The sequence below is a fragment of the Chiloscyllium plagiosum genome, unplaced genomic scaffold (assembly GCF_037043375.1).
Source record: "Chiloscyllium plagiosum isolate Xiang-an unplaced genomic scaffold, Cpla_swu_hap1 HiC_scaffold_2, whole genome shotgun sequence".
NCBI classification, from domain to species: domain Eukaryota; kingdom Metazoa; phylum Chordata; class Chondrichthyes; order Orectolobiformes; family Hemiscylliidae; genus Chiloscyllium; species Chiloscyllium plagiosum.
The window spans coordinates 151,033,677-151,061,652 of NW_028270140.1; the positions used below are offsets into that span (position 1 = coordinate 151,033,677).

General features: G+C 52.0%; 1 pseudogene; it reads right to left on the bottom strand.

The window, feature by feature from the left end:
• LOC148152011 (uncharacterized) lies at positions 1–27,528 on the bottom strand (annotated as a pseudogene).
• Positions 27,529–27,976: the final 448 nt, after the last annotated feature.

Consider the following 27,976-nt stretch of genomic DNA (forward strand, 5'->3'; position numbering starts at 1 on the left):
TCACTGCACTGTGGGCAGTCTGCACTGAAGGTACACTGCATCAAGAGTACATTGCACTGAGGGTATGCTGCACAGAGGGTATGCTGCACTGAGGTTATGCTGCACTGAAGGTACACTGCACTGAGGGTACGCTGCACAGAGGGTACACTGTACTGAGGGTACACCGCACTGAGGGTACGCTTGACTGAAGGTACACTGCACTGAGGGTACACTGCACAGTGGGTATGCTGCACTGAGGGTACACTGCACTGAGGGTACACTGCACAGTGGGTACGCTGCACTGAGGGTACACTGCAAAGAGGATACGCTGCACTGAAGGTACACTGTACTGAGGGTACGCTGCACTGAGAGCACCCTGCACTGAGCGTATGCTGCACTACGTGTACACTACACCAAGGGTATGCTACACTGAGGGTACGCTGCACTGAGGCTACGCCGCACTGAAGGTTCACTGCACTGAGGGTATGCTGCACAGTGGGTATGCTGCACTGAGGGTGCACTGCACTGAGGGTATGCTGCACTGAGGGTATATTGCACTGAGAGTACGCTGCACTGAGGGTACACTGCACTGAGGGTATGCTGCACTGAGGGTTTATTGCACTGAGAGTACGCTGCACTGAGGGTACACTGCACTGAGGGTATGCTCCATTGGGTGTACACTGCACTGAAGATATGCTGCACTGAGGGTACACTGCACTGAGAGCACACTGCACTGAGAGTGTGCTGTACCACGTGTACACTGCACCAAGGGTACGCTTCACTGAGGGTACGCTGCACTGAGGGTACGCTGCACTGAAGATATGCTGCACTGAGGGTACACTGCACTGAAGGCACGCTGCACTGAGGGTACGCTGCACTGAAGATATGCTGCACTGAGGGTACACTGCACTGAGGGTACCCTGCACTGAGGGTACGCTGCACTGAAGATATGCTGCACTGAGTGTACACTGCACTGAGTGTACACTGCACAGAGGGTACACTGCACAGTGGGTATGCTGCACTGAGGGGACACTGCACTGAAGGTACGTTGCACTGAGGGTACACTGCACTGAGAGCACACTGCACTGAGAGTGTGCTGTACCACGTGTACACTGCACCAAGGGTACGCTTCACTGAGGGTACGCTGCACTGAGGGTACGCTGCACTGAGGGTACGCTGCACTGAAGATATGCTGCACTGAGGGTACACTGCACTGAGGGTACCCTGCACTGAGGGTACGCTGCACTGAAGATATGCTGCACTGAGTGTACACTGCACTGAGTGTACACTGCACAGAGGGTACACTGCACAGTGGGTATGCTGCACTGAGTATACGCTGCACTGAAGGTACGTTGCACTGAGGGTACGCTTCACTGAGAGGATGCTGCACCAAGGGTACGCTGCCCTGACTGTACGCTGCCCTGAAGGTACACTGCACTGAGGGTGCACTGCACTGAGGTTACACTGCACAGTGGGTACACCGCACTGAGGGTACACTGCACAGAGGGTACACTGCACTGTGGGTACCCTGCACTGAGGGTACACTGCACTGAGGGGACACTGTACTGAGTGTATGCTGCCTGAGCGTACACAGCACTGAGGGTATGCTGCACTGAGGGTATGCTGCACTGAAGGTACGCTGCACTGAGGGTACACTGCACTGCGGGTACGCTGCAAAGTGGGTATGCTGCACTGAAGGTACACTGCACTGCGGGTACGCTGCACAGTGGGTATGCTGCACTGAGGGTACACTGCACTGAGGGTACACTGCACTGAGGGTATGCTGCACAGTGGGTATGCTGCACTGAGGGTACAGTGCACTGAGGGTACACTGCACTGAGGGTACACTGCACAGTGGGTATGCTGCACTGACTGTACTCTGCACAGATAGTGTGCTGCTCCGAGGGTTCACTGCACTGTGGGCAGTCTGCACTGAAGGTACACTGCATCAAGAGTACATTGCACTGAGGGTATGCTGCACAGAGGGTATGCTGCACTGAGGTTACGCTGCACTGAAGGTACACTGCACTGAGGGTACACTGCACAGAGGGTACACTGCACTGAGGGTAGGCTGCACTGAGGGTTCGCTGCACTGAAGGTACGCTGCACTGAGGGTACGCTGCACTGAGGGTACACTGCACTGAGTGTACACTGCACTGAGGGTATTCTGCACTGAAGGTACGCTGCACTGTGTGTACACTGCACTGCGGGTACGCTGCACATTGGGTATGCTGCACTGAGGGTACACTGCACTGACGGTAGGTTGCACTGAGGGTACACTTCACTGAGAGGATGCTGCACCAAGGGTACGCTGCCCTGACTGTACGCTGCCCTGAAGGTACACTGCACTGAGGGTGAACTGCACTGAGGTTACACTGCACAGTGTGTACACCGCACTGAGGGTACACTGCACAGAGGGTACACTGCACTGTGGGTACACCGCACTGAGGGTACACTGCACTGAGGGGACACTGTACTGAGTGTATGCTGCCTGAGCGTACACAGCACTGAGGGTATGCTGCACTGAGGGTATACTGCACTGAGGGCACACTGCACTGAGGGTACACTGCACTAAGAGTATGCTGCACTGAGGATTCACTGCACTGAGAGTACACTGTTCTGAGGGTACCCTGCACTGAGGGCACACTGCACTGAGGGTATGCTGCCCTGAGGGTACACAGCACTGAGGGGATTCTGCACTGAGGGTATACTGCACTGATGGTACACTGCACTGAGGGTATGCTATACTGTGGGTATGCTGCACTGAGGGTATACTGCTCTGAGGGCACACTGCACTGAGGGTACACTACACTGAGGGTACACTACACTGAGGGTATGCTCCTCTGAGGGTATCATGCACTGAGACCATGCTGCACTGAGGGTACACTACACTGAGGGTATGCTGCACTGAGGGTACACTGCACTGAGCGTATGCTGCCTGAGGGTACACAGCACTGAGAGTATGCTGCACTGAGGGTATACTGCACTGAGGGCACACTGCACTGAGGGTAAACTGCACTGAGGGTACGCTGCACTGAATGTACATTGCACTGAGAGTACGCTGCACTGAGGGTACACTGCACTGAGGGTATGCTGCATTGGGTGTACACTGCACTGAGGTTATGCTGCACTGAGGGCACACTGCACACGGGTACACTGCAGAGAGGGGACGCCGAACTGAGGGCACACTTCACAGAGGATATGCTGCACTGAGGGTATGCTGCACTGAAGGTACGCTGCACTGAGGGTACACTGCACTGAGTGTACACTGCATTGAGGGTATGCTGCACTGAAGGTACACTGCACTGTGGGTACGCTGCACAGTGGGTATGCTGCACTGAGGGTACACTGCACTGAGGGTACACTGCACTGAGGGTACACTGCACAGTGGGTATGCTGCACTGAAGGTACACTGCATCAAGAGTACATTGCACTGAGGGTATGCTGCACAGAGGGTATGCTGCACTGAGGTTACGCTGCACTGAAGGTACACTGCACTGAGGGTACGCTGCACAGAGGGTACACTGTACTGAGGGTACACTGTACTGAGGGTACACCGCACTGAGGGTACGCTTGACTGAAGGTACACTGCACTGAAGGTACACTGCACAGTGGGTATGCTGCACTGAGGGTACACTGCACTGAGGGTACACCGCACTGAGGGTACGCTTGACTTAAGGTACACTGCACTGAGGGTACACTGCACAGTGGGTATGCTATACTGAGGGTACACTGCACAGTGGGTATGCTGCACTGAGGGTACACTGCAAAGAGGATACGCTGCACTGAAGGTACACTGTACTGAGGGTCCGCTGCACTGAGAGCACCCTGCACTGAGCGTATGCTGCACTACGTGTACACTACACCAAAGGTATGCTTCACTGAGGGTACGCTGCACTGAGGCTACGCCGCACTGAAGGTTCACTGCACTGAGGGTATACTGCACAGTGGGTATGCTGCACTGAGGGTGCACTGCCCTGAGGGTACGCTGCACTGAGGGTATGCTGCACTGAAGATATGCTGCACTGAGGGTACACTGCACTGAGAGCACACTGCACTGAGGGTACGCTGCACTGAAGATATGCTGCACTGAGGGTACACTGCACTGAGAGCACACTGCACTGAGAGTATGCTGTACCACGTGTACACTGCACCAAGGTTACGCTTCACTGAGGGTACGCTGCACTGAGGGTACGCTGCACTGAGGGTACGCTGCACTGAGGGTATGCTGCACTGAGGGTACACTGCACTGAGAGTACGCTGCACTGAGGGTACACTGCACTGAGGGTATGCTGCACTGAGGGTACACTGCACTGAGGGTACCCTGCACTGAGGGTACGCTGCACTGAGGATACGCTGCACTGAAGATATGCTGCACTGAGTGTACACTGCACAGAGGGTATGCTGCACTGAGTGTACACTGCACTGAGGGTACGCTGCACAGAGGGTATGCTGGACTGAGTGTGCGCTGCACTGTGGGTATGCCGCACTGAGTGTACGCTGCACTGAGGGCACAATGCACTGAGGTTACACTGTTCTGAGGGTATGCTGCACTGAGGGTACACTGCACTGAGAGCACGTTGCACTGAGTGCAGACTACACTGAGGGTACACTGCACAGAGAGTATGCTGCACTGAGGGCACACTTCACAGAGGGTATGCTGCACTGAGGGCACACTTCACAGAGGGTATGCTGCACTGAGAGTACACTGCAATGAGGGTACAGTGCACTGAGGGCACACTGCACTGAGGGTACGCTGCACTGAGGGGACACTGTACTGAGTGTATGCTGCCTGAGCGTACACAGCACTGAGGGTATGCTGCACTGAGGGTATACTGAACTGAGGGCACACTGCACTGAGGGTACACTGCACTGAGAGTACGCTGCACTGAGGGTTCACTGCACTGAGAGTACACTGTTCTGAGGGTACCCTGCACTGAGGGCACACTGCACTATGGGTACACTGCACTGAGGGTATGCTGCCCTGAGGGTACACAGCACAGAGGGTACTCTGCACTGAGGGTATACTGCACTGATGGTACACTGCACTGAGGGTATAATATACTGTGGGTATGCTGCACTGAGGGTATACTGCTCTGAGGGCACACTGCACTGAGGGTACACTACACTGAGGGTACACTACACTGAGGGTATGCTGCACTGAGGGTACACTACACTGAGCGTATGCTGCCTGAGGGTACACAGCACTGAGAGTATGCTGCACTGAGGGTATACTGCACTGAGGGCACACTGCACTGAGGGTAAACTGCACTGAGGGTACGCTGCCCTGAGTGTACATTGCACTGAGAGTACGCTGCACTGAGGGTACACTGCACAGAGGGTACACTGCACTGAGGGTAGGCTGCACTGAGGGTTCGCTGCACTGAAGGTACGCTGCACTGAGGGTACGCTGCACTGAGGGTACACTGCACTGAGTGTACACTGCACTGAGGGTATTCTGCACTGAAGGTACGCTGCACTGTGTGTACACTGCACTGCGGGTACGCTGCACATTGGGTATGCTGCACTGAGGGTACACTGCACTGACGGTAGGTTGCACTGAGGGTACACTTCACTGAGAGGATGCTGCACCAAGGGTACGCTGCCCTGACTGTACGCTGCCCTGAAGGTACACTGCACTGAGGGTGCACTGCACTGAGGTTACACTGCACAGTGTGTACACCGCACTGAGGGTACACTGCACAGAGGGTACACTGCACTGTGGGTACACCGCACTGAGGGCACACTGCACTGAGGGGACACTGTACTGAGTGTATGCTGCCTGAGCGTACACAGCACTGAGGGTATGCTGCACTGAGGGTATACTGCACTGAGGGCACACTGCACTGAGGGTACACTGCACTAAGAGTATGCTGCACTGAGGATTCACTGCACTGAGAGTACACTGTTCTGAGGGTACCCTGCACTGAGGGCACACTGCACTGAGGGTATGCTGCCCTGAGGGTACACAGCACTGAGGGGATTCTGCACTGAGGGTATACTGCACTGATGGTACACTGCACTGAGGGTATGCTATACTGTGGGTATGCTGCACTGAGGGTATACTGCTCTGAGGGCACACTGCACTGAGGGTACACTACACTGAGGGTACACTACACTGAGGGTATGCTCCTCTGAGGGTATCATGCACTGAGACCATGCTGCACTGAGGGTACACTACACTGAGGGTATGCTGCACTGAGGGTACACTGCACTGAGCGTATGCTGCCTGAGGGTACACAGCACTGAGAGTATGCTGCACTGAGGGTATACTGCACTGAGGGCACACTGCACTGAGGGTAAACTGCACTGAGGGTACGCTGCACTGAATGTACATTGCACTGAGAGTACGCTGCACTGAGGGTACACTGCACTGAGGGTATGCTGCATTGGGTGTACACTGCACTGAGGTTATGCTGCACTGAGGGCACACTGCACACGGGTACACTGCAGAGAGGGGACGCCGAACTGAGGGCACACTTCACAGAGGATATGCTGCACTGAGGGTATGCTGCACTGAAGGTACGCTGCACTGAGGGTACACTGCACTGAGTGTACACTGCATTGAGGGTATGCTGCACTGAAGGTACACTGCACTGTGGGTACGCTGCACAGTGGGTATGCTGCACTGAAGGTACACTGCACTGTGGGTACGCTGCACAGTGGGTATGCTGCACTGAGGGTACACTGCACTGAGGGTACACTGCACTGAGGGTACACTGCACAGTGGGTATGCTGCACTGAAGGTACACTGCATCAAGAGTACATTGCACTGAGGGTATGCTGCACAGAGGGTATGCTGCACTGAGGTTACGCTGCACTGAAGGTACACTGCACTGAGGGTACGCTGCACAGAGGGTACACTGTACTGAGGGTACACTGTACTGAGGGTACACCGCACTGAGGGTACGCTTGACTGAAGGTACACTGCACTGAAGGTACACTGCACTGAAGGTACACTGCACAGTGGGTATGCTGCACTGAGGGTACACTGCACTGAGGGTACACCGCACTGAGGGTACGCTTGACTTAAGGTACACTGCACTGAGGGTACACTGCACAGTGGGTATGCTATACTGAGGGTACACTGCACAGTGGGTATGCTGCACTGAGGGTACACTGCAAAGAGGATACGCTGCACTGAAGGTACACTGTACTGAGGGTCCGCTGCACTGAGAGCACCCTGCATTGAGCGTATGCTGCACTACGTGTACACTACACCAAAGGTATGCTTCACTGAGGGTACGCTGCACTGAGGCTACGCCGCACTGAAGGTTCACTGCACTGAGGGTATACTGCACAGTGGGTATGCTGCACTGAGGGTGCACTGCCCTGAGGGTACGCTGCACTGAGGGTACACTGCACTGAGGGTATGCTGCACTGAGGGTACACTGCACTGAGGGTACCCTGCACTGAGGGTACGCTGCACTGAAGATATGCTGCACTGAGGGTACACTGCACTGAGAGCACACTGCACTGAGAGTATGCTGTACCACGTGTACACTGCACCAAGGTTACGCTTCACTGAGGGTACGCTGCACTGAGGGTACGCTGCACTGAGGGTACGCTGCACTGAGGGTATGCTGCACTGAGGGTACACTGCACTGAGAGTACGCTGCACTGAGGGTACACTGCACTGAGGGTATGCTGCACTGAGGGTACACTGCACTGAGGGTACCCTGCACTGAGGGTACGCTGCACTGAGGATACGCTGCACTGAAGATATGCTGCACTGAGTGTACACTGCACAGAGGGTATGCTGCACTGAGTGTACACTGCACTGAGGGTACGCTGCACAGAGGGTATGCTGGACTGAGTGTGCGCTGCACTGTGGGTATGCCGCACTGAGTGTACGCTGCACTGAGGGCACAATGCACTGAGGTTACACTGTTCTGAGGGTATGCTGCACTGAGGGTACACTGCACTGAGAGCACGTTGCACTGAGTGCAGACTACACTGAGGGTACACTGCACAGAGAGTATGCTGCACTGAGGGCACACTTCACAGAGGGTATGCTGCACTGAGGGCACACTTCACAGAGGGTATGCTGCACTGAGAGTACAGTGCACTGAGGGCACACTGCACTGAGGGTACGCTGCACTGAGGGGACACTGTACTGAGTGTATGCTGCCTGAGCGTACACAGCACTGAGGGTATGCTGCACTGAGGGTATACTGAACTGAGGGCACACTGCACTGAGGGTACACTGCACTGAGAGTACGCTGCACTGAGGGTTCACTGCACTGAGAGTACACTGTTCTGAGGGTACCCTGCACTGAGGGCACACTGCACTATGGGTACACTGCACTGAGGGTATGCTGCCCTGAGGGTACACAGCACAGAGGGTATTCTGCACTGAGGGTATACTGCACTGATGGTACACTGCACTGAGGGTATAATATACTGTGGGTATGCTGCACTGAGGGTATACTGCTCTGAGGGCACACTGCACTGAGGGTACACTACACTGAGGGTACACTACACTGAGGGTATGCTGCACTGAGGGTACACTACACTGAGCGTATGCTGCCTGAGGGTACACAGCACTGAGAGTATGCTGCACTGAGGGTATACTGCACTGAGGGCACACTGCACTGAGGGTAAACTGCACTGAGGGTACGCTGCCCTGAGTGTACATTGCACTGAGAGTACGCTGCACTGAGGGTACACTGCACTGAGGGTATGCTGCATTGGGTGTACACTGCACTGAGGTTATGCTGCACTGAGGGCACACTGCACACGGGTACACGGGTACACTTCACAGAGGGTATGCTGCACTGAGGGTATGCTGCACTGAAGGTATGCTGCACTGAGGGTACACTGCACTGAGGGTACCCTGCACTGAGGGTACGCTGCACTGAGGGTACGCTGCACGGAAGATATGCTGCACTGAGTGTACACTGCACTGAGGGTACGCTGCACAGAGGGTATGCTGGACTGAGTGTGCGCTGCACTGTGGGTATGCCGCACTGAGTGTACGCTGCACTGAGGGCACAATGCACTGAAGTTACACTGTTCTGAGGTTACCCTGCACTGAGGGCACACTGCACTATGGGTACACTGCACTGAGGGTATGCTGCCCTGAGGGTACACAGCACTGAGGGTATTCTGCACTGAGGGTATACTGCACTGATGGTACACTGCACTGAGGGTATACTATACTGTGGGTATGCTGCACTGAGGGTATACTGCTCTGAGGGCACACTGCACTGAGGGTACACTACACTGAGGGTACTATACACTGAGGGTATGCTGCACTGAGGGTACACTACACTGAGCGTATGCTGCCTGAGGGTACACAGCACTGAGAGTATGCTGCACTGAGGGTATACTGCACTGAGGGCACACTGCACTGAGGGTACGCTGCCCTGAGTGTACATTGCACTGAGAGTACGCTGCACTGTGGGTACACTGCACTGAGGGTATGCTGCATTGGGTGTACACTGCACTGAGGTTATGCTGCACTGAGGGCACACTGCACACGGGTACACTGCAGAGAGGGGACGCCGAACTGAGGGCACACTTCACAGAGGGTATGCTGCACTGAGGGTATGCTGCACTGAAGGTATGCTGCACTGAGGGTACACTGCACTGAGGGTACGCTGCACTGAGGGTACACTGCACTGAGTGTACACTGCATTGAGGGTATGCTGCACTGAAGGTACACTGCACTGCGGGTACGCTGCACAGTGGGTATGCTGCACTGAGGGTACACTGCACTGAGGGTACACTGCACAGTGGGTATGCTGCACTGACTGTACACTGCACAGATGGTGTGCTGCTCCGAGGGTTCACTGCACTGTGGGCAGTCTGCACTGAAGGTACACTGCATCAAGAGTACATTGCACTGAGGGTATGCTGCACAGAGGGTATGCTGCACTGAGGTTACGCTGCACTGAAGGTACACTGCACTGAGGGTACGCTGCACTATGGGTACACTGTACTGAGGGTACACCGCACTGAGGGTACGCTTGACTGAAGGTACACTGCACTGAGGGTACACTGCACAGTGGGTATGCTGCACTGAGGGTACGCTGCGCTGAGGGTACACTGCACAGTGGGTACGCTGCACTGAGGGTACACTGCACTGTGGGTATGCTGCACTGAGGGTACACTGCAAAGAGGATACGCTGCACTGAAGGTACACTGTACTGAGGGTACGCTGCACTGAGAGCACCCTGCACTGAGCGTATGCTGCACTACGTGTACACTACACCAAGGGTACGCTTCACTGAGGGTACGCTGCACTGAGGCTACGCCGCACTGAAGGTTCACTGCACTGAGGGTATGCTGCACAGTGGGTATGCTGCACTGAGGGTGCACTGCACTGAGGGTACGCTGCACTGCGGGTATATTGCACTGAGGGCACACTGCACTGAGGGTACGCTGCACTGAAGATATGCTGCACTGAGGGTGCACTGCACTGAGAGCACACTGCACTGAGAGTATGCTGTACCACGTGTACACTGCACCAAGGGTACGCTTCACTGAGGGTACGCTGCACTGAGGGTACGCTGCACTGAGGGTACGCTGCACTGAACATAGAACATAGAAGAATACAGCGCGGTACAGGGCCTTCGGCCCTCGAAGTTGTGCCGATCCAAGCCCACCTAACCTACACTAGCCCACTATCCTCCATATGCCTATCCAATGCCCGCTTAAATGCCCATAATGAGGGAGAGTCCACCACTGCTACTGGCAGGGCATTCCATGAACTCACGACTCGCTGAGTAAAGAACCTACCCCTAACATCTGTCCTGTACCTACCCCCCTTAATTTAAAGCTATGCCCCCTTGTAATAGCTGACTCCATACGTGGAAAAAGATTCTCACTGTCGACCCTATCTAAACCCCTAATCATCTTATACACCTCTATCAAGTCACCCCTAAACCTTCTTTTCTCCAATGAAAACAACCCCAAGTGCCTCAGCCTTTCCTCGTACGATCTTTCTACCATACCAGGCAACATCCTGGTAAACCTCCTCTGCACCCGTTCCAGTGCCTCCACATCCTTCCTATAGTATGGCGACCAAAACTGCACACAATACTCCAGATGTGGCCGCACCAGAGTCTTATACAACTGCAACGTGACTCAGTACTCCGGAAGTCAATTCCCCTACCAATAACAGCCAGTACGCCATATGCCTTCTTCACCGCACTATTTACCTGGGTGGCAACTTTCAAAGATTTGTGTACATGGACACCAAGATCCCTCTGCTTATCCACACTACCAAGTATCCGACCGTTAGCCCAGTACCCCATCTTTTTATTACACTTACCAAAGTGAATCACCTCACACTTAGCTACATTGAACTCCATTTGCCACCTTTCTGCCCAGTTCTGCAGCTTATCTATATCCCGCTGTAACCTGCCACATCCTTCCTCACTGTCTATAACTCCTCCGACTTTCGTATCATCCACAAACTTACTCACCCAACCTTCTAACCCCTCCTCCAGGTCATTTATAAAAATGACAAACAGCAATGGTCCCAAAACAGATCCTTGCGGAACACCGCTGGTGACGGCACTCCAAGATGAACCTTTGCCATCAACTACTACCCTCTGTCTTCTTCCAGCCAGCCAACTCCTAATCCAAACCTCCAACTCACCCTCAATGCCAAACCTCTGTATTTTTTGCAGTAGTCTACCATGGGGAACCTTATCAAACGCCTTACTAAAATCCATATACACCACATCTACTGCTTTCCCCTCGTCCACCTCCTTAGTCACCTTCTCAAAGAATTCAACAAGGTTTGTGAGGCACGACCTGCCCTTCACAAAACCATGCTGACTATCCTTGATCACATTATTCCTATCCAGATGTTCATAAATCCTATCCCTTACAATTCTCTCTAAGATTTTGCCCGCAACAGAAGTGAGACTCACCGGCCTATAGTTACTAGGATTATCCCTACTCCCCTTCTTGAACAAGGGAACCACATTTGCTAGCCTCCAATCTTCTGGCACTACTCCTGTAGACAACGAGGACATAAAAATCAAGACCAATGGCTCTGCAATCTCTTCCCTCAGTGAGGGAACTGCACTGAGGCTACACTGCACTGAGAGTACGCTGCACAGAGGGTATGCTGCACTGAGGGTACGCTGCACTGAGGAACCACTGCACTGAGGATATGCTGCATTGAAGATATGCTGCACTGAGGGCACACTGAGGGTACACTGCACTGAGAGCACACTGCACTGAGAGTATGCTGTACCACGTGTACAATGCACCAAGGGTACGCTTCACTGAGGGTACACTGCACTGAGGGTATGCTGCACTGAGGGTACACTGCACTGAGAGTACGCTGCACAGAGGGTATGCTGCACTGAGGGTACGCTGCACTGAGGAACCACTGCACTGAGGATATGCTGCACTGAGTGTACACTGCACTGAGGGTACGCTGCACAGAGGGTATGCTGGACTGAGGAACCACTGCACTGAGGATACGCTGCACTGAAGATATGCTGCACTGAGTGTACACTGCACTGAGGGTACGCTGCACAGAGGGTATGCTGGACTGAGTGTGCGCTGCACTGTGGGTATGCCGCACTGAGTGTACGCTGCACTGAGGGCACGATGCACTGAAGTTACACTGTTCTGAGGGTATGCTGCACTGAGGGTACACTGCTCTGAGGGTACGCTGCACTGAGGGAACACTGCACTGAGGGTATGCTGCACTGAGAGGATGCTGCACTGAGAGTACACTGCAATGAGGGTACAGTGCACTGAGCGTACACTGCACTGAGGGTATGCTGCACATAAGGTACGCTGCACTGAGGGTACACTGCACTGAGGGTACGCTGCACTGAGGGTATACTGCTCTGAGGGCACACTGCACTGAGGGTACACTACACTGTGGGTGTACTGCACTGTGGGTACACTGCACTGAGGGTACACCACACTGAGGGTATACTGCTCTGAGAGTACGCTGCACTGAGGGTACACTACACTGAGGGTGTACTGCACTGTGGGTACTCTGCAATGAGAGCACACTGCACTGTGGGTACACTGCTCTGAGGGTATGCTGCCCTGAGGGTACACAGCACTGAGGGTATGCTGCACTGTGGGTATACTGCACTGATGGTACACTGCACTGAGGGTATACTACACTGAGGGTCTGCTGCACTGAGGGTATACTGCTCTGAGGGCACACTGCACTGAGGGTACACTACACTGAGGGAACACTGCAAAGAGGATACATTGTACTGAAGGTACACTGTACTGAGGGGGCGCTGCACTGAGGGTACACTGCACTGAGCGTATGCTGTACCACGTGTACACTGCACCAAGGGTACGCTTCACGGAGGGTACACTGCACTGAGGGTACGCTGCACTGAGGGTACACTGCACTGAAGGTACACTGCACTGAGGGTATATTACACTGAGGGTATGCTGCACTGAGGGTATACTGCTCTGAGGGCACACTGCACTGAGGGTACACTACACTCAGGGTATGCTTCACTGAGGGTACACTGCACTGAGGGTACGCTGCACAGAGGGTATGCTGGACTGAGTGTGCACTGCACTGTGGGTATGCCGCACTGAGTGTACGCTGCACTGAGGGCACAATGCACTGAGGGTACGCTGCACTGAGGGTATGCTGGACTAAGCGTGCGCTGCACTGTGGGTATGCTGCACTGAGTGTACGCTGCACTGAGGGTATGCTGCACTGAGGGTATGCTGCACTGAGGGCACACTGCACAGCGGGTACACTGCAGAGAGTGGATGCCAAACTGAGGGCACACTTCACAGAGGGTATGCTGCACTGAGAGTACACTGCAATGAGGGTACAGTGAACTGATGTACACTGCACTGAGGGTATGCTGCACATAAGGTACGCTGCACTGAGGGTACACTGCACTGAGGGTACGCTGCACTGAGGGTACACCACACTGAGAGTATGCTGCACTGAGAGTATACTGCTCTGAGGGCACACTGCACTGAGGGTACACTACACTGAGGGTGTACTGCACTGTGGGTACTCTGCAATGAGAGCACACTGCACTGTGGGTACACTGCACTGAAGGTATGCAGCCCTGAGGGTACACAGCACTGAGGGTATGCTGCACTGTGGGTATACTGCACTGATGGTACACTGCACTGAGAGTATACTACACTGAGGGTATGCTGCACTGAGGGTATACTGCTCTGAGGGCACACTGCACTGAGGGTAGGCTGCACTGAGGGTACACTACACTTAGGGTACACTACACTCAGGGTATGCTTCACTGAGGGTATCATGCACTGAGAGTACGCTGCACTGAGGGTATACTGCACTGATGGTATGCTGCATTGGAGGTACTCTGCACTGAGGGTATGCTGCACTGAGGGCACACTGCACACGGGTACACTGCAGAGAGGGGACGCCGAACTGAGGGCACACTTCACAGAGGGTATGCTGCACTGAGGGTACACCGCACTGAGGGTACGCTGCACTGAGGGACATGGCACTAAGGGTACGCTGCACTGAGGGTACACTGCACTAAGGGTATGCTGCACTGAGGGTACACTACACTGAATGTACACTGGAAAGAGGATACACTGCACTGAAGGTACACTTTACTGAGGGTGCGCTGCACTGAGAGCACACTGCACTGAGGGTATATTACACTGAGGGTACACTGCACTGAGGGTACGCTGCACAGAGGGTATGCTGGACTGAGTGTGCACTGCACTGTGGGTATGCCGCACTGAGTGTACGCTGCACTGAGGGCACAATGCACTGAGGGTACGCTGCACTGAGGGTATGCTGGACTAAGCGTGCGCTGCACTGTGGGTATGCTGCACTGAGTGTACGCTGCACTGAGGGTATGCTGCACTGAGGGTATGCTGCACTGAGGGCACACTGCACAGCGGGTACACTGCAGAGAGTGGACGCCAAACTGAGGGCACACTTCACAGAGGGTATGCTGCACTGAGAGTACACTGCAATGAGGGTACAGTGAACTGATGTACACTGCACTGAGGGTATGCTGCACTACGTGTACACTGCACCAAGGGTACGCTTCACTGAGGGTACCGTGCACTGAGGTTACGCTACACTGAGGGTATATTGCACTAAGGGCAGACTGCACTGAGGGTCCACTGCACTGAAGGTACACTGTACTGAGGGTGCGCTGCACTGAGAGCACACTGCACTGAGAGCACACTGCACTGAGGGTATGCTGTACCACGTGTACACTGCACCAAGGGTACGCTGCACTGAGGGTACACTGCACTGAGGGTACACCGCACTGAGGGTACGCTGCACTGAGGGACATGGCACTAAGGGTACGCTGCACTGAGGGTACACTGCACTATGGGTATGCTGCAATGAGGGTACACTACACTGAGTGTACACTGCACTGAGGGTACGCTGCACTGAAGGTACGCTGCACTGAGGGTATTCTGCACTGAGGGTACACTGCACTGAGTGTACACTGCACTGAGGGTACGCTTCACTGAGTGTACACTGCACTGAGTGTACACTGCATTGAGTGTATGCTGCATTGAAGGTACGCTGCACTGAGGGTACACTGCACTGCGGGTACGCTGCACAGTGGGTATGCTGCACTGAGGGTACACTGCACTGAGGGTACACTGCACTGTGGGTATACTACACTGAGGGTATGCTGCACTGAGGGTATACTGCTCTGAGGGCACACTGCACTGAGGGTACACTACACTCAGGGTATGCTTCACTGAGGGTATCATGCACTGAGGGCACGCTGCACTGAGGGTACACTACACTGAGTGTATCCTGCCTGGGGGTACACAGCACTGAGAGTATGCTGCACTGAGGGTATACTGCACTGAGGGCACACTGCACACGGGTACACTGCAGAGAGGGGACGCCAAACTGAGGGCACACTTCACAGAGGGTATGCTGCACTGAGGGTACACTGCACTGAGGGTACACCGCACTGAGGGTATGCTGGACTGAGGGACATGGCACTAAGGGTACGCTGCACTGAGGGTACACTGCACTATGGGTATGCTGCACTGAGGGTACACTACACTGAGTGTACACTGCACTGAGGGTACGCTGCACTGAAGGTACACTGCACTGAGGGTACGCTGCACAGAGGGTATGCTGCACTGAGGGTACACTGCACTGAGGGTACACCGCACTGAGGGTACGCTGCACTGAGGGACATGGCACTAAGGGTACGCTGCACTGAGGGTACACTGCACTATGGGTATGCTGCACTGAGGGTACACTACACTGAGTGTACACTGCACTGAGGGTACGCTGCACTGAAGGTACACTGCACTGAGGGTACGCTGCACAGAGGGTATGCTGCACTGAGGGTACACTGCACTGAGGGTACACCGCACTGAGGGTACGCTGCACTGAGGGACATGGCACTAAGGGTACGCTGCACTGAGGGTACACTGCACTATGGGTATGCTGCACTGAGGGTACACTACACTGAGTGTACACTGCACTGAGGGTACGCTGCACTGAAGGTACACTGCACTGAGGGTACGCTGCACTGAGGGTATGCTGCACTGAAGGTATGCTGCACTGAGTGTACACTGCATTGAGGGTATGCTGCACTGAAGGTATGCTGCACTGAGGGTACACTGCACTGAGGGTACGCTGCACTGAGTGTACACTGCACTGAGTGTACACTGCATTGAGGGTATGCTGCACTGAAGGTACGCTGCACTGCGGGTACGCTGCACTGAGGGTACACTGCACTGAGGGTACGTTGCTCTGAGAGGATGCTGCACCAAGGGTACGCTGCCCTGACTGTACGCTGCCCTGAAAGTACGCTGCACTGAGGGTGCACTGCACTGAGGGTACACTGCACAGTGGGTATGCTGCACTGAGTGTACACTGCACAAATGGTGTGCTACTCCGAGGGTTCACTGCACTGTGGGCACTCTGCACTGAAGGTATACTGCACTGAGGGCACACTGCATCAAGAGTACATTGCACTGAGGGTATGCTGCACAGAGGGTACACTGCACTGAGGGTACACTGCACAGTGGGTATGCTGCACTGAGGGTACACTGCACTGAGGGTACACTGCACACTGGGTATGCTGCACTGAGGGTACACTGCACTGAGGGTACACTGCACACTGGGTATGCTGCACTGAGGGTACACTGCAGAGTGGGTATGCTGCACTGAGTGTACACTACACTGAGGGTACGCTGCACAGTGGGTATGCTGCACTGAGGGTACACTACACTCAGGGTATGCTTCACTGAGGGTATCATGCACTGAGAGCACGCTGCACTGAGAGCACGCTGCACTGAGGGTACACTGCACTGAGTGTATCCTGCCTGGGGGTACACAGCACTGAGAGTATGCTGCACTGAGGGTATACTGCACTGAGGGCACACTGTACAGCGGTACACTGCAGAGAGGGGACGCCGAACTGAGGGCACACTTCACAGAGGGTATGCTGCACTGAGTGTACACTGCACTGAGGGTACGCTGCACTGAAGGTACGCTGCACTGAGGGTACGCTGCACTGAGGGTACACTGCACTGAGTGTACACTGCACTGAGGGTATGCTGCACTGAAGGTACGCTGCACTGAGGGTACACTGCATTGAGGGTATGCTGCATTGAGGGTATGCTGCACTGAAGGTACGCTGCACTGAGGGTACGCTGCACTGAGGGTACACTGCACTGAGGGTACGCTGCATTGAGGGTATGCTGCACTGAAGGTACGCTGCACTGAGGGTACGCTGCACTGAGGGTACGCTGCACAGTGGGTATGCTGCACTGAGGGTACACTGCACTGAGGGTACGTTGCTCTGAGGGTACGCTTCACTGAGGGTGCACTGCACTGAGTGTACACTGCACAGTGGGTATGCTGCACTGAGTGTACACTGCACAAATGGTGTGCTACTCCGAAGGTGCACTGTACTGTGGGCACTCTGCACTGAAGGTATACTGCACTGAGGGCACACTGCATCAAGAGTACATTGCACTGAGGGTATGCTGCACAGAGGGTACACTGCACTGAGGGTATGCTGCACAGTGGGTATGCTGCACTGAGGGTACACTACACTGAGGGTACGCTGCACTGAGGGTACACTGCAGTGAGGATATGCTGCAGTGAGGGTACGCTGCACTGAGGGTAAACTGCACTGAGGGCACACTGCACATGGGTACACTGCAGAGAGGGGACGCCGAACTGAGGGCACACTTCACAGAGGGTATGCTGCAGTGAGGGTACGCTGCACTGAGGGTAAACTGCACTGAGGGCACACTGCACACGGGTACACTGCAGAGAGGGGACGCCGAACTGAGGGCACACTGCACTGAGGGTATGTTGCACTGAGGGTACACTGCACTGAGGGTATATTACACTGAGGGTACACTGCACTGAGTGTACACTGCATTGAGGGTATGCTGCATTGAAGGTACGCTGCACTGAGGAACCACTGCACTGAGGATACGCTGCACTGAAGATATGCTGCACTGAGTGTACACTGCACTGAGGGTACGCTGCACAGAGGGTATGCTGGACTGAGTGTGCGCTGCACTGTGGGTACACTGCACTGAGGGTACGCTGCACTGAGGGTACGCTGCACTGAGTGTACACTGCACTGAGTGTACACTGCATTGAGGGTATGCTGCACTGAGGGTGCACTGCACTGAGGGTATATTGCACTGAGGGCACACTGCACTCAGGGTACTTTGCACTGAGAGTACGCTGCACTGAGGGTCCGCTGCATAAAGGGTACGTTGCACTGAGGGTACGCTGCACTGAGGGTACGCTGCACTGTGGGTACACAGCACTGAGGATGCACTGCACAGAGGGCAAGCTGCACTGAGGGCACACTGCTCTGAGGGTACATTGCACTGAGGGTACGCTGCACAGAGGGTGTGCTGCACCAAGCGTACGCTGCACTGAGGGAACACTGCACTGAGGGTATGCTGCCCTGATGGTACACTGTACTGAGGGCACACTACACTGAGCGTAAGCTGCACCAAGCGTACCCTGCACTGAGGGTAAACTGCACTGAGGGTACGCTGCACTGAGGGTGTACTGCACAGAGGGCAAGCTGCACTGCACCGAGGGTACATTGCACTGAGGGTACGCTGCACTGAGGGTACGCTGCACTGTGGTGCACTGCACAAAGGGCGCACTGCACTGAGGGTAAACTGCACAGAAGGCATGCTGAACTGAGGGTATACTGCACCGAGGGTACGCTGCACAGAGGGTGTGCTGCACTGTGGGTATTCTGCAATGAGAGCACGCTGCACTGAGGGCACGCTGCACTGCGGGTACACTGCACTGAGGGAACACTGCACTGAGGGTATATTGCAGTGAGGGTACACTGCACTGAGAACACGCTGCCCTGAGGATATGCTGCACGAAGGGTACGCTGCACTGAGGGTACGCTGCACTGACAGCGCGCTGCACTGAGGGTAAGCAGCACTGAAGGCACGCTGCACTGATGGTACACTGCACTGAGGGTATGCTTCACTGAGAGTATGCTGCACCAAGGGTACACTGCACTGAGTGCACACTGCATTGAGGGTATGCTGCAGTGTGGGTATGCTACACTGAGAGTACGCTGCACTGAAGATATGCTGCACTGAGGGTACGCTGCACAGAGGGTATGCTGCACCGAGGGTACACTGCACTGAGGAACCACTGCACTGAGGGTACACTGCACAGAGGGTACACTGCACTGAAGGATGCTGCATTGAGGGTACGCTGCACTGAGGGTACACTGCACTGCGGGTATGCTGCACTGAGGGCACAGTGCACAGCGGGTACACTGTACTGTGGGCACACTGCACAGAGGGTACACTGCACTGAGAGTACACTGCACAGAGGGTACACTGCACTGAGGGTACACTGCACTGAGGGTACGCTGTACTGAGGGTACACTGCACTGAGGGTACACTGCACTGAGGGTACGCTGCACTGCGGGTACACTGCACTGAGGGTACGCTGCACTGAGGGTATTCTGCTCTGAGAGTATGCTGCACCAAGGGTACACTGCACTGAGGGTGCACTTCACTGAGAGGATGCTGCACCAAGGGTACGCTGCACTGAGTGTATGCTGCACTGAGAGCATGGTGCACTGAGGGTATACTGCACTGAGGGTACACTGTACTGAGGGTATGCTGCACTGAGAGCATGCTGCACTGAGGGTATGCTGCACCAAGGGTACACTGCACTGAGGGTACGCTGCACTGTGTGTACGCTGCACTGAGGGTACACTGCACTGAAGGTATGCTGCACTGAGGGTATACTGCACTGAGGGTACACCGCAATGAGGGTGCGATTCACTGAGAGGATGCTGCACCAAGGGTACGCTGCACTGAGGGTACACTGCACTGAAGGTACGCTGCACTGAGTGTACGCTGCACTGAGGGTACACTGCACTGAGGGTACGCTGCACTGCGGGTACACTGCACTGAGGGCACGCTGCACTGAGGGTATTCTGCTCTGAGAGTATGCTGCACCAAGGGTACACTGCACTGAGTGTGCACTTCACTGAGAGGATGCTGCACCAAGGGTACGCTGCACTGAGTGTATGCTGCACTGAGAGCATGCTGCACTGAGGGTATACTGCACTGAGGGTACACTGTACTGAGGGTATGCTGCACTGAGAGCATGCTGCACTGAGGGTATGCTGCACCAAGGGTACACTGCACTGAGGGTACGCTGCACTGTGTGTACGCTGCACTGAGGGTACACTGCACTGAAGGTATGCTGCACTGAGGGTATACTGCACTGAGGGTACACCGCAATGAGGGTGCGCTTCACTGAGAGGATGCTGCACCAAGGGTACGCTGCACTGAGGGTACACTGCACTGAAGGTACGCTGCACTGAGTGTACGCTGCACTGAGGGTACACTGCACTGAGAGCGTGCTGCACTGAGAGCATGCTGCACTGAGTGTACACCACACTGAGGGTATGCTGCACTGAGGACACATTGCACCAAGGGTACGCTGCGCTGAGGGCACACTGCATTGAGTACGTTGCAAGTACCATTTCTCAGGCGAGAGATTAAATCCAAGACTCAATTAAAAGCCACTGACTGCAGATGAAGGAAGTTTCTGACAGGCGCAGAGAACATTGGAGAACCTCACCAGCTCTGGCAGTGGCAGAAGTATCACTGTTAATATTGTGAATAAAAATCATCTCTGGAGTAGCAATGAAAGGGCCCTTTTTCCTGTTGTAGAAATTGTGCTTCTCTTGTGTGAATGGACCCTTCAAAGGGCATTTGCATTAATCAGGCACTTTCACAGTCCAGTTATCTGTAATCATACCATTGAACATGGGACCGCAAGATATAGACCATTCAGCCCATCAAGTCTGTTCCACTATTCAATGAGATCATGGCTGATCTAATAATCCTCAACTCTTATTTCCTGCCTTTTTTCCATGTACCTATGGTTGTTTATTAATTAAAAATCTCAGCCTTGACTATGCTGAATGACCCAGCCTCAATAATTCTCTGTGATAAAGAATTCCACAGATTAACCACCCTCTACAAGCAAATATTCCTCCTTTTCTCTGCCTTAAATGTGCAGCTCCTTAGTCTGAGATGATGTCCTCTGGTCCTAGATTTTCCAACACGGAAAAACAACCTTTCTGCATCTATCCTGTCAAATCTCCTACTGAGCTTGTATTTTTCACTAACGTCGTCTTTTATTTTTCTATACTCCAATGAGTACAGGCTGAACCTGCTCAACCTGCTACTAGTAAGCCAGTCCGTTTAAACCTGGGATCACATGGGTGAACCTTCTCTGGACTATCGCCATAGGCAGTGCATCTTGTGAAATTCATGCAGTGTGGGTGCAAATGATGGTCACAAGCAATCTAACGCTGTGTCATGGACTTTAACATAGTCACTTCTATGAGTCAGATGATCTCATAGGCTGCACAGGGGTACACAACCGTTTCCTTCTCATCTTGAATTGTTTGGTATTTATCAACATGCTGTTATTGCAATGATGTCTTTTTTGCGTGATGTGGTGTGGGGACGAGAAAGGTCTCAGTGCTCATTCAATTTTGCACTGTCTCATTGCGACCTAACTGTTCATAAGGTCACTGTGTCAAATATCCGGTGGGTGAGTGCTCAGTGCAGTGAGCATTCATTGATTGTAAATTCCTTGCTGCTCAAACGACACGCAGTCCCTGCCTGTTCCCAAAGGCAAATTCAGCCCCTGTTTGTGTTTTTTGTTTTGCTTTTGCTGCTATTGAATAAAAGTGACTGATTTGAAGGCTTTCCTGTCTGGGATAGTTCCACATTGAGCAGTGATAAAATGCTGGCTTGCACAGGGTGACGAGGAAAGAGTTGCACTGACTTACAGAGGGATGTAAGTTGGGATGAGGCTAAGTCATGTGATGATACAGTTTCTTTAAGAGGATTTTTTTAAAAGAGAGGTTTTAAGACACAGGTGCCCAGCTGTCAATTTGGAAAACCAATAAAGCAAACAGCTTGTGAGGCTTTGGGATTTATTTTAAAGTTGCAACAATAGAAGCAGCCTGAATGGGTGGGGTCAAGCTCCCACAGAACGAGGATTGTTAGTTTTTTTTAGTTTTCCAGTAGCAGTTGCTGCTGGTGTCTCCAGGAGGTGGAAGCTATATTTTTCCCTCCCTCAGTTACAGCAAAAGCTGGGGTCGTTTATGGAGTTACATATGAACAATCTGTTTTCTGAATTTGCCTTTGACAAGGGTGTGTTTATGAGATGTTACTATATTGGAACAGTTAAATAGTAATAGTTACTGAGTCTATTATCTTGTTAAGCATTTGAGGGCCTTCCCACTAAGCCAATTCTTTAAATTTTTCTTTTGTTATGTTCTAACTATGAATAAATTGTGAATTGCTTTACATTGAGTAGTTCGACCAGTTGGATGGCATCTGGAATGCGACACTTTACATTTACCTTTAAAATAAGGAAATATTTTGAGTCTAGGCTACCTTTGGAGGGGGTTTGGTCTGGTCCATATTAGGACAGGTACACTGTGTGGTTTAAACAGCGACCGATGTAAAACTGTATATTTGTATGTGCAAAGAGGTGCCAGCTGTGCCATTTCTGTGCCCTGAGATGCGTTGGTTTGTGGTTTTTGTCCCGGTATGCACATGGTGAAGGGCAACTCTGGATCCAACCTGCTTGACTGGGTGTACAAGGGGAATTCAAAGGTGGTGCCATTGCCAGGGATCCCGGGATTTCCTGGCAGTGTTGGGAATGTCGCTTGAGACGAGTGGGTGAATACGATGACCAAGCTGCCACGGGTGCATAGGGAATGAGGTGAGTTTGGGAAACGGAGTGAAAAAACTGAACAGGCCTTGTGGAGATAAACATTCCCTGAAATTCACCAAAAACCATGGTTAGCTGCTTTCTGGTGAGATCCAGTTACAATTCCAATGTAGAGTCATAGAGATGTACAGCACGGAAACAGACCCTTGGGTCCAACAGCTATTTGACAGCAATCGTGCGTGAATGATTAGGATTGCTGTTGCGTTTCTCCCAGATCTTGCAACTATTTTAATATTTAAGGTTAAACGTTTTTGCAGGCTGGGTACAGCTCTCCTGCTTGGGTTAAATTTCAGGTGTGGCTTCCAATCAGGTCGGATCCTCTCTCCTTCCATACTTGCACCATCTAAAGCTGGTATTGGCCATCAACATAGCCTTTGCAAAAAGTGAGGGGCATCACTCCATGGATATAAGGTTCAACCTGGAGAGAATTTCTAAGACCCGCAAGTAGTGGGTGAAGACGGGGATTCTTGCTGTCTGCAGGTGTTTTATATTGCTGGGCTACCTCAGTGTACCATCAGTGCAGAATACCTGCATGCCATTGTTTAAATGCAGCAGTGTGCAGTGTTTGATGAAGGCAGCCCACTAACACCGTCTCGAGAGCGATCAGGATGTGTAAAAAAAGCTGAGCTAGCCAGCAACACCCATGTCCCATGATGAATAAATTCAAATTCAATTAAACGAATCACTTGGTACTCTTTCAATGCTGGATGTGGGAAAAATCCAGGAGGAAAACAGCTCAGTTAATGGATCGATTTCAGAATCGCACTGTTTTCTATCCTCTGTAGTCTCTGTGGTATCACCCCCACTCCATGGAAAAGGGGCAGACTCTGAGAAATGTAATTTCAACAGCTTCAACCAACTCCCTTTTGAAAAAAAGAAATCCCTCATGCCTCTTCTGAAATTCAGGTTTGATTCAGCAAATCCTTCCTTATCGAGCCATAAACATTTCACCTTGTGTTCATAAATATGCAACATTTAAATCCAAGCACTTATCTCCACACCTCTGCAATTTGAATTTGCGTCAACTCTGGATTTTGAAAGTCTTTAGGTATTAAGGGAACAGGCAATCTGAAAGCTCAGTTACTCTTCAGAATCCACAAAAATGACTTGCATTTGCGTAGCGCCCACCTTGGCCACAAGTCATTCCAAATCACTTTACCATTACCTTTGAAGTTCATCACTGTTGTAATGTAGAGAATACAGCAGCTAATTTACATACAGCAAGTTCACCCAAACAGCAATGTGACAATAATCAAATAATGTCTGTCGTGATGGCATTGAGGGAGGCAATAGCCTAGTGGAATTATCACTGGGCTGAATCACTACCTGGTGTGGCAACTGTACCATTCAAGATCGGAAATGGTTACAGAGAGTGGTGAGCTTGGTCTGGACAATCACAAGGGCCAACCTCCCATCTATAGAATCCATCTACCAGGCCCGCTGTCAAGGAAAGGCCGCCAGCATTCTCAACAATCCATCCCATCCTGGCAATGTTTTTCTACAACCTCTACCATCAGGGAGAAAGTACAGAAGCCTGAACACACGCACTGGTTGGTTTCGAAACAGTTTGTACCCTACTGTTGTTAGAATACTGAATGGACTCACAAACTCTTATCATTGGCCTGTACCTGTGTTTTTGTTTTTGCCGCTGTTTACCTATTATTTACTTAGCTATGCTACTTAACTCTGTGATCTGCCTGTATTACTCGCAAGACAAAGCTTCTCACTGTGCCTCGGTACACGTGACAATAAATTCAATTCAATTAATCCAAAGACCAGGTAATGTTCTGGGCTTGAATCCGACCATAGTAGGTGATGGAATTTGAATTGAATGTAAATCTGAAGGCTGCTGATAGCCACGAATCCAATGATGATTGTCATTAAAAATCCATCCTCAGTAATATCCTATTGAGAAGGAAACTGTCATCCTTACCTGCTCGGGCCTACATGGGACTCCAGACCCACAGCATTGTGGCTGAATCTCATCTACCCTCAGGGCAATTAGGGATGCCCTCATCCTATGAACAAATTTTAAAAAAAGCATTCTGCGCATCTTCCCTTTGGCCTGCTAATGACCAGCAATCTGTATCCTCCCAGTGCAGTCTTCCTGTTTACTCTGGCAACACCGCCTTTGTAATTTTGATCAGCTCTGCCAAATCTCTCCATGAGTTTCTGTATTGACTACTCAGCTCATTGGGCCCTTCTTTTCATTCACTCTTGGGACGTGGGCATCGCTGACTGGGCCAGCATTTACTGCCCATCCTTAGTTGCCCCTTGAGAAGGCGGTGGTGAGCTGCCTTCATGAACCGCTGCAGGTAGACCCACAATGCCATCAGAAAGGGAATTATAAGATTTTGACCCAGTGATCAGTGAAAGAATGGTGATATATTTCCACGTCAGGATGGGGAGTGGCTTGGAAGGGACTTTGTAGGGGGTGGGGTTCCCATGCACCTGCTGTTCTTGTCCTTCTGGATGGTAGAGGCTGTGAGTTTGAAAAGGGCAATGGTTAGATTGTCTAGTGCTGAAGATAATCATTGCCTGACATTTGTGTGGCGTGAATGTTACTTGTCACTTCTCAGCCCAAGCCTACATATTGTCCAGATCTTGATGCATTTGAGCACGGATTGCTTCAATGTTTGAGGAGTGGTAAATGATGCTGAACATTGTGCAATCATCGGTGAACATCCCCACTTCTGACTTAATGATGTAGGGAAGGTCATTGATGAAGCATTTGAAGATGGTTGGGGTCTAGGACACTACCCTGAGCAACTACTGCAGAGATGTCCTGGAGCTGAGATGAGTGACCTCCAACAACCACAATTATTTTTCTATGACTTCCTGCCCCTGACCATGGAGCAAGTTTGATGTAACTAATCTACAGGGTTTGATACTGTGTCCAGTTACCCTTCTCCTCCCTGATGTGTCTCAGAGTCCACAGCTCATCGACTCTGAGCCGCCAATCTTCGAGCCTCCAGTCCTTGCTACAGATGTGCTCACCAAGTCTGCCACGCACTCCCACACACAACAGCTGCAACCCAGCAAAATGAACCAACAAGTGGTTACCATCTGTTGGTGTTGAGTCTAAACAACACAGTGTGTGTGCACAGTCCTTCTGTCTCTAAAGAACAGGGCCTTCTGTATTAATGTATTTCATTTGCAGTACACACAACACAGAGCACCAATCTGACACGATCTGTAATTGGTCATCAGGGCAATTCTTTGCACAGTCAGGATTATTTAACAATTGTTATCCAACTGCAGTCACATCTAATATTGGACACTGTGTTTAGACATGGCCTGTTTGGTGCAGTCAATATCTTGGCCTGTTGTGAAGAGCCAAAGGAATATTCTGTTTGATACCATCATGGGGAAACACAATCTATATACCTGGTATCACACTAGCACTGAAATTCATATACCACATTACTCATATACGTAATAGGCAGTGCATCTTTTTGGCTTAACACCAATGCTCTGTTAGTAGCGAACAGCACTTGTGTCACTATTACACAGTAACAGCATGGAAAGCTGACTTTCCCAGCAGTTAAAATAATTGACTATCTTAACCTTCCAGGGGTAGACCTGGAAGAGGTAGACAGGGCCCGAAAGTGAAGACCTCAGGCCTGTTCATGTGTTTCTGTGATTATGCAATGAGTGAAGATCTGATCGGAATAGTCATTATCCCTCTGGCTGGCCTTCTTGTTTCCTATTTCAACTTCCAGTCTGTCGGGTGAATAACTGGCCTGGGGTCTGTTTCCCAGATTGCTGACAAAGCCCATCATGTAACTCATCGAACTGTGGGATGTACAAATATTCAACAACCCTGCCTCTGCCACCCTCTGGGGAGGAGAGTTCTGAAAACCCATGCGCACTGAGAGAAAATATCCTCTTCACCGCCATCTTGAATGGGAGCCCCTTTATGTCAAACCCACGTATCCTCCTCCTCCCTGTGAATAGAGTCACAGAGTCATACAGCACGGAAACACAGACCCTTCGGACCAACTGGTCCATGCCAACCATGTGGCCAAACCAAACCAGTCTCATTTGTCTGCATTTGGCTCATATCCCTCCAAACCTTTCCTACTCATGTACTTATTCAAATGTCTTTTAAATGTTGCAACTACACCCACATCCATCACTTCCTCTTGACGTTCATTTCATACACGAAACAGCCTATCTTAGCATCACATCAAACTCAAACCATTTCCAAATGTATAAAAGTTTGCACACAGTTCTTGTAATGCAGTGGTAGTGTCTTTGTCTCTAAACCAGGAGGTCTACGTACAAGTCGCACCTGCACCAGAGTCCGTCATGATGTCTTTGAATACAAATGTTGCCCCTCATGTCCTTATCAAATCTCTCTCCTGTCATCTTAAGAATATGCCCCATAGGTTTGAAATCCCCCACCCTATGGAAAAGAGCCTTGCCATTTGCCTTATCCATGTCCCTCAAGATTTCATAAACCTCTGTAAGGTCACCCCTTAACCTCCGACACTTCAGTGAAAAAAAGCCCCAGCCTATCGAGCCTCGCCCAAGAAATCAAACTCTCCATTCCTGGCAACATCCTGGTAAACCTTTTCTGAACCCTTTCCAATTTAATAATAAATATGGGAGACGATGGCCTAGTGGTATTATCGCTGGACTGTTAATCCAGAGACCCTGGTAAAGTCATGGAGACCCAAGTCTGAATTCCACCACAACACATTCAGTCGTTCAGCAGATTTGTTGAATTCAATAAATATATGGAATTAAGAGTCTAAT